The sequence below is a fragment of the Eumetopias jubatus genome, unplaced genomic scaffold, assembly GCF_037043125.1.
Source record: "Eumetopias jubatus isolate StellerSeaLion01/CBP00866 unplaced genomic scaffold, mEumJub1_p1.0 scaffold_2, whole genome shotgun sequence".
Lineage (NCBI taxonomy): Eukaryota > Metazoa > Chordata > Mammalia > Carnivora > Otariidae > Eumetopias > Eumetopias jubatus.
In genome coordinates this window covers 34137605-34145397 of record NW_028274808.1, presented here as the reverse complement: position 1 = coordinate 34145397, position 7793 = coordinate 34137605, and the positions used below count along the sequence as shown (strand labels likewise).

Genomic DNA, 7793 nt, shown 5'->3' with positions numbered 1-7793 from the left:
GAGTCTTATTAAGTTGCTGTTAAATGGCTCTCGTTGGCCACCACAGTTGCTTAGAAAAAGCTCTTAACAGGTTAAGGGCAACTTGCCTGTAAGTTGGTTCTCCGTCCTCTGTTCCTGCTCTCAGAGGGTGCCCTCGGGGCACCCGGCCCGGGGTAGGTAGGATGGAAGACCAGGAAACATCAGGACAGATGTTTATAAAGATGTTTATAAAGTTACTTCTATTTATAAAGAAGTAACTCAAAATACAGTCAGTACTTCAGTGTAGAGCCAGGATAGCTCTGGACATTTCCCTATTCAATCTTGGTTGAGTCCTGTAGATAAATCCCCAATCTTATGTGTTTATATTTTAGGGCTTTTCTCCAAATTAAGGAAACTTATTGAAACATAACTATTCTTTGGTGATTACCAATTAAAAATTACTTTTATTTTTGGAGGGAGCATGGTGGAGGAACATTTTAGACTTTGGAGGTCAAAGCTGGGTTAAAATCTGTTTTCCCCTTGATTAGGACTCATTTCCTTATCTGTAGACACAGAGAGTAGTGCCTACCCTGTAGGATTATTTTGAAGATTAAATGAGAAAATGTAAACAAAATTCTTATTGAAAGACCTGGCGTATTATCGGCACCAAATAATTTCTTTATGTTTGATTCTAATTCCAAGCTCAAATCCTATCTTTATTTCTAGGTTTGAATAAAGGATTTCTTAGATATCTTTCTCATTTTTCTTTAATATGATACTCTCCTGGCTTGTTGGTGGGGCAGGGAGGGAAGGGGGGTAGCAAGGGAGAAGGTCAAGGCTATAGTGACACTTGTAATGATTATTATTTTTGTTGTTGCTGCTGCTTAAAATGTGAAATAGGAGAACATTTAGCTGGTTGATCACTCCAAGATGTATTTTCCTTCCTTAAGAAAGATACGAGTTGGGCCTAGGTAAGACACGTTTACCTATAAGCAGGAAAGAAAAAATCATTCGTTGGAAGGGGAAGTATCATAGGGTCCAAAATTTTTCAATAATTATATAAATATTCTTGACTAGCATTTAAGCACAGAAATAAATAATGTCTCCTTAATTCCACAGATGGGTCAAAGCATCCAGTATTTGTGTTTTTATTTCCTATTACCCTAAAAATTCAGAGCATACTGCCAAGAAAACTAGCCTAGGTTAGAAAACAACATTTTTCCCTCCTCTAGACTGGGGGTCAATCAACAGGGAAGCAGAAGATGGCTGGTGTCAAGTACAGAAAAATAGTTATACCACCTATTACCGCCTCCTAAAGATGCCTTCTGGAGACAGGGCATGTCCTTTATGGAAGCTTCTTGATCACTAAATAGAGTTTATGCTCCTTTTTAGCCATTGCATAAAACACTGAAAAGTTCTTCCAAACCACATTGCAGAGTTTCCAGTCTGGGTCATCTTATGAGCTTCCCCAGCCTGGATGATTGAAATGTTCACTGTTGCCTAGAAACAGGGTCCTACACTGGATCGCTTCTTCAGCATCCTGCCAACACTGGAGTTCTTTGGTCTTTCAACACTAGTACCAGGAACGGAAATAAAACTGAGAAAGTGGGGTAGTGGTGGAAGGAAGTCTTAGAATCCTTAGCCTCTGGGTCCATATCCACACTTACCTCAGCAAGCCCCAGCCATCATCAACCCACTGGAAAGAAGAAAGCAGCTGGGCCTTAAAAGGGAATTTTGTACCATGCTGGTACTACCCAGTGGCACACAGAGGGAAATAAGTTAAAAAATTTGTGTATATTGAGAGAACTTGTCATTTGTGAGATTGGCCTACTATAATTACGCCGTGGAAAATATCACTAAAATTGTTAATGGTAGAAACTCCCGATTCTCCCATTATATCTATATCTATATCATCTATATCTAGATATATTTTATATATATATATAAAATTTCTACTGAGGTCAATCTGCTGGCACATATTGTACTCCATTTTTGTCTCGTGATATATATTGTAATAAAAAAATCATTGGTTTGGAATTATTTGGATTTGAATGACCGGTTCACAACTTACAGTGTGTGCACATCATTTATTCCTCAGATATTTACGAGGTATATGCCATGTGTTGTGTCCTGTGGTAGGTGTGTGTGTGTCTATGTGTGTGTTTTGGTACAGAAGTCAGTAAAATGTGAGCTAGCCCTGTGTTCTGAGAAGAAGCAAGGAAGACCAAGCAGAAATATGCACAAGAAGCTCAAGGGCTAAAGACCATGGAGCCTGGATTGGAGTGGAGGGTGGTCAGGGAAGATTCCCTGGAGGGTGATGCTTGAAGGGCACCTTACAAGGGCCAGCAGGAGTTAGCAAGGTGGTGTGGGAAGGGAGGCAGGGATCAAACATGCTGAAGATCACACCAACAGTCAAGGAGACCAGGAAGGCCTGAGGTGGTCCTGAAGCTGCAGGCAGACCCTCATGGCGGGAACACTGGTGGAGGTGATGGTGTAGTGAGGGGACGGTGCCGGGGAGGCAAACACGGACTATGTTGTGAAAGTTTGCATGACATTCTGAAGATTTTGAATTCTCTTCTTGAGGTGAAGAAGACAGTGGAGGCATCTTCAGAAGTGGACTGAGGCCTCCAATTCCCAGCAGAGAAGGACCCCTGTGGAGGTGGGTGTGGAAATCTGCCTGCCTGGGGAAGCCCACACCTCCCATGGCAGGCAGGCAAGAAGGAGGGTCTCAGGCAGGGGAGAGGGTCCTGGGGGATGTGGTGTTTGTGGGTATTTAGCAGCTGCTGGCTTCCAAGGTGAGACCGGAATATGAAAATGGGACCTGAGGGCAAGCTTGGGGTTCATCAGTGCATCTGGGCATGCCCAGGAAGAAGTGCAGGTAGAAAATAGGAGTCAGGGAGGAGGAGAACCTGGGAGGGCTGGTGTCAGGGAAGGCAAGAGAGGAGGGGTTAGCCATATCCAATGCCCCGGGGACAACAAATGGGTTAGTTAATAGACCATTCGGTAAGTATGAGATCATTGATGATAATTACTGACAAAAATATTTGGGAGACACTAGTAGTGACTGGGATGACAGGTTAGGTGGCCATGTGGTGGACGGTGCCCAAGCATCTATATACCCACTCGGCTTTCTCCCACATTCCATGGGTTTGGTGTTGGCAAACAAGGGATCCTTGGAAATTATTGCTTTTGATCTCTGTTGTTGGAGAAATTCGACCTCCTCTTAGTGAAGCCACAGAAATTAAAGGAGTGGCATTCAACCTTCCTATTATAGCCAACTAGAAGGCATCATTACCAAGAGGAAAAACATCAAGATATTTTGCATTTTGAAACCAAAAATGTAGGCAAGGGGGTTACATTTATTTACTCAGTTCCAAAAAAAAAGAAAGAAAGAAAAAAGAGAGAGAGATCACACACTGTGATCACAATTTCTCTAAGCAACGCCGTAAGTGCTATTATCCTCTGTGATTATTTTGACTTGATTTGAAATGTTTATTCAAATAGTTACATGAATGACTAATCAAAAGGATTGTTAAAACTGCCTTACATATGTGAAACACCTTCCCAATAATAACAAGGTTTGCAAGGAGCGTATATTACGCTTTTAATTGCTTTTGTCAGTCAAAAATATCAACCGAGCACCCACTTTAAGCTGAATGCTACCTCTGAGCTGTGAGATGGCAATACAAAGAAAGCCCAGGAAACCCTTGATTAACTTGAATGCTTGGGACATGCATGCTCTGATTAATTAGGTTTGCAGGTGAGCTCCTGGTGAACCCTTTATGAACTGTAATGATTTTTGTTTCAACTCTTCTAAAAATCTTGGTCAAATTTTCTGGAGAGATGGTAACCCTTGCACAGGTGTCTGGCTCTCCCCCTCCTCTGATTTTAATTGAAATGACCAACATAATCTAAAAATAGGAAAACCCTGTTTCAGTGCAGGAAGCAGAGGAGGAAAGTCATCCACCTGGGAAACACTTGAAGAAATTTCATCTTGATACAGCTCAGAAGGACTGGAATTGAAGTAGAAAAGCATTAGCTTTGAAAGTGGATGACTGGAATTCCATTTCCAGCTTTGCCAACAACTGAGCCATTGAACCCCACGATTCACCCCTCAGTGACTCAGTGTTCCCGTAAATAAAATGAAGCTGCTGGATACAATAATCCCAAGTGTCCCCTTTAGCTCTAGGTTTCTATGATACCACACTGGTTAAGGCACAAGGAGTGCAAAGTGATTAGTTCTACAGTAGGCCCCAGAAGTTTCTTTTTTTTTTTTAATAATTTTTTATTGTTATGTTAATCACCATACATTACATCATTAGTTTTTTTTTTTTTTTTTTTGGTGAAAAATATTTAATTTAGATTTAGCCAGCTGGACTCAGTTTAGATGATTCCAATTTTGTTGGCAACATCCAAAGCATCATAGTCAGGAGCCAGTCGAACATATGCCTTCTTCTCTCCATCAGGCCTGATCAAGGTGTTGACCTTGGCCACGTCAATGTCGTAGACCTTCTTCACAGCCTGTTTGATCTGGTGCTTATTGGCCTTGACATCCACAATGAACACAAGTGTGTTGTTGTCTTCTATTTTTTTCATGGCTGACTCAGTGGTCAGGGGGAACTTGATGATGGCATAGTGATCAAGCTTGTTTCTCCTGGGGGCGCTCTTTCGAGGATATTTGGGCTGCCTCCGCAGACGCAGTGTCTTGGGTCGTCGGAACGTAGGTGACGTGCGGATTTTCTTTTTTTTGTGACTGTGGACGCCTTTCAGCACTGCTTTCTTGGCCTTCAAAGCCTTTGCTTTGGCTTTGGCTTTGGGAGGGGCAGGGGCTTCCTTCTTAGCCTTCGGCGCCATCTTCGTAAAAGTACATCATTAGTTTTTGATGTGTTCCATGATTCATTGTTTGTGCATAACACCCAGTGCTCCACGCAGAATGTGCCCTCTTTAATACCCATCACCAGGCTAACCCATCCCCCCACCCCCCTCCCCTCTAGAACCCTCAGTTTGTTTTTCAGAGTCCATCGTCTCTAATGGTTCATCTCTCCCTCCGACTTACTCCACTTCATTCTTCCCCTCCTGCTATCTTCTTCTTCTTTTTTTTTCTTAACATATATATTGCATTATTTGTTTCAGAAGTACAGATCCGTGATTCTTCAGTCTTGTACAATTCACAGTGCTAACCACAGCACATACCCTCCCCAATGTCTATCACCCAGCCACCCAATCCCTCCCACCCCCCACCACTCCAGCAACCCTCAGTTTGTTTCCTGAGATTAAGAATTCCTCATATCAGTGAGGTCATATAATACATGTCTTTCTCTGATTGACTTATTTCACTCAGCATAACACCCTCCAGTTCCATCCATGTCGTTGCAAATGGCAAGATCTCATTCCTTTTGATGGCCGCATAATATTCCATTGTGTATATATACCACTTCTTCTTTATCCATTCATCTGTCGATGGACATCTTGGCTCTTTCCACAGTTTGGCTATTGTGGACATTGCTGCTATAAACATTGGGGTGCATGTACCCCTTCGGATCCTTACATTTGTATCTTTGGGGTAAATACCCAGTAGTGCAATTGCTGGATCGTATGGTAGCTCTATTTTCAACTGTTTGAGGAACCTCCATACTGTTTTCCAGAGGGGTTGCACCAGCTTGCATTCCCACCAACAGTGTAGGAGGGTTCCCCTTTCTCCACAACCCCGCCAACATCTGTTGTTTCCTGACTTGTTAATTTTAGCCATTCTGACGGGTGTGAGGTGGTATCTCATTGAGGTTTTGATTTGGATTTCCCTGATGCCGAGCGATGTTGAGCACTTGTTCATGTGTCTGTTGGCCATTTGGATGTCTTCTTTGGAAAAATGTCTGTTCATGTCTTCTGCCCATTTCTTGATTGGATTATTTGTTCTTTGGGTGTTGAGTTTGATAAGTTCTTTCTAGATTTTGGATACTAGCCCTTTATCTGATATGTCATTTGGAAATATTTTCTCCCATTCTGTCGGTTGTCTTTTGGTTTTGTGGACTGTTTCTTTTGCTGTGCAAAAGCTTTTTATCTTGATGAAATCCCAATAGTTCATTTTTGCCCTGGCTTCCCTTGCCTTTGGCGATGTTTCTAGGAAGAAGTTGCTGTGGCTGAGGTCGAAGAAGTTGCTGCCTGTGTTCTCCTTTAGGATTTTGAGGGACTCCTGTCTCACATTTAGGTCTTTCAACCATTTGGAGTCTATTTTCGTGTGTGGTGTAAGGAAATGGTCCAGTTTCGTTCTTCTGCATGTGGCTGTCCAATTTTCCCAACACCTTTTGTTGAAGAGACTGTCTTTTTTCCATTGGACATTCTTTCCTGCTTTGTCAAGATGAGTTGACCATAGAGTTGAGGGTCCATTTCTGGGCTCTCTATTCTGTTCCATTGATCTATGTGTCTGTTTTTGTGCCAGTACCATACTGTCTTGATGATGACAGCTTTGTAATAGAGCTGGAAGTCCGGAATTGTGATGCCGCCAGCTTTGCTTTTCTTTTTCAACATTCCTCTGGCTATTCGGGGTCTCTTCTGGTTCCATACAAATTTTAGGATTATTTGTTCCATTTCTTTGAAAAAGGTGGATGGTATTTTGATGGCGATTGCACTGAATGTGTAGATTGCTCTGGGTAGCATTGACATCTTCACAATGTTTGTTCTTCCAATCCATGAGCATGGAACGTTTTCCCATATCTTTGTGTCTTCTTCAATTTCTTTCATGAGTATTTTATAGTTTTCTGAGTACAGATCCTTTGCCTCTTTGGTTAAATTTATTCCTAGGTATCTTATGGTTTTGGGTGCAATTGTAAATGGGATCGACTCCTTGATTTGTCTCTCTTCTGTCTTGTTGTAGGTGTATAGGAATGCCACTGATTTCTGTGCATTGATTTTATATCCTGCTACTTTACTGAATTCCTGTATGAGTTCTAGCAGTTTTGGGGTGGAGTCTTTTGGGTTTTCCACATAAAGTATCATATCATCTGCAAAGAGTGAGAGTTTGACTTCCTCTTTGCCGATTTGGATGCCTTTGATTTCTTTTTGTTGTCTGATTGCTGTGGCTAGGACTTCTAATACTATGTTGAATAGCAGTGGTGAGAGTGGACATCCCTGCCGCGTTCCTGACCTTAGGGGAAAAGCTCTCAGCTTTTCCCCATTGAGAATGATATTCGCTGTAGGTTTTTCATAGATGGCTTTTATGATATTGAGGTATGTACCCTCTATCCCTATACTCTGAAGAGTTTTGATCAAGAAAGGATGCTGTACTTTGTCAAATGCTTTTTCTGCATCTATTGAGAGGATCATATGATTCTTGTTCTTTCTTTTGTTAATGTATTGTATCATGTTGATTGATTTGCATATGTTGAACCAGCCTTGCAGCCCAGGGATAAATCCCACTTGGTCATGGTGAATAATCCTTTTAATGTACTGTTGGATCCTATTGGCTAGTATTTTGGTGAGAATTTTTGCATCCATGTTCGTCAAGGATATTGGTCTGTAATTCTCCTTTTTGATGGGGTCTTTGTCTGGTTTTGGGATCAAGGTAATGCTGGCCTCATAAAATGAGTTTGGAAGTTTTCCTTCCATTTCTATTTTTTGGAACAGTTTCAGGAGAATAGGTATTAATTCTTCTTTAAATGTTCGGTAGAATTCCCCTGGGAAGACCTCTGGCCCTGGGCTTTTGTTTGTTGGGAGATTTTTGATGACTGCTTCAATTTCCTTAGTGGTTATAGGTCTGTTCAGGTTTTCTATTTCTTCCTGGTTCAATTTTGGTAGTTGATACATCTCTAGGAATGCACCCATTTCTTCCAGGTTATCTA

The 7793-nt window shown here is 41.7% G+C and overlaps 1 pseudogene; it reads right to left on the bottom strand.

Moving 5' to 3' along the window:
• Positions 1–4300: 4300 nt before the first annotated feature.
• Positions 4301–4813, bottom strand: LOC114198153 (large ribosomal subunit protein uL23 pseudogene; annotated as a pseudogene).
• Between the last annotated feature and the right edge of the window lie 2980 nt (positions 4814–7793).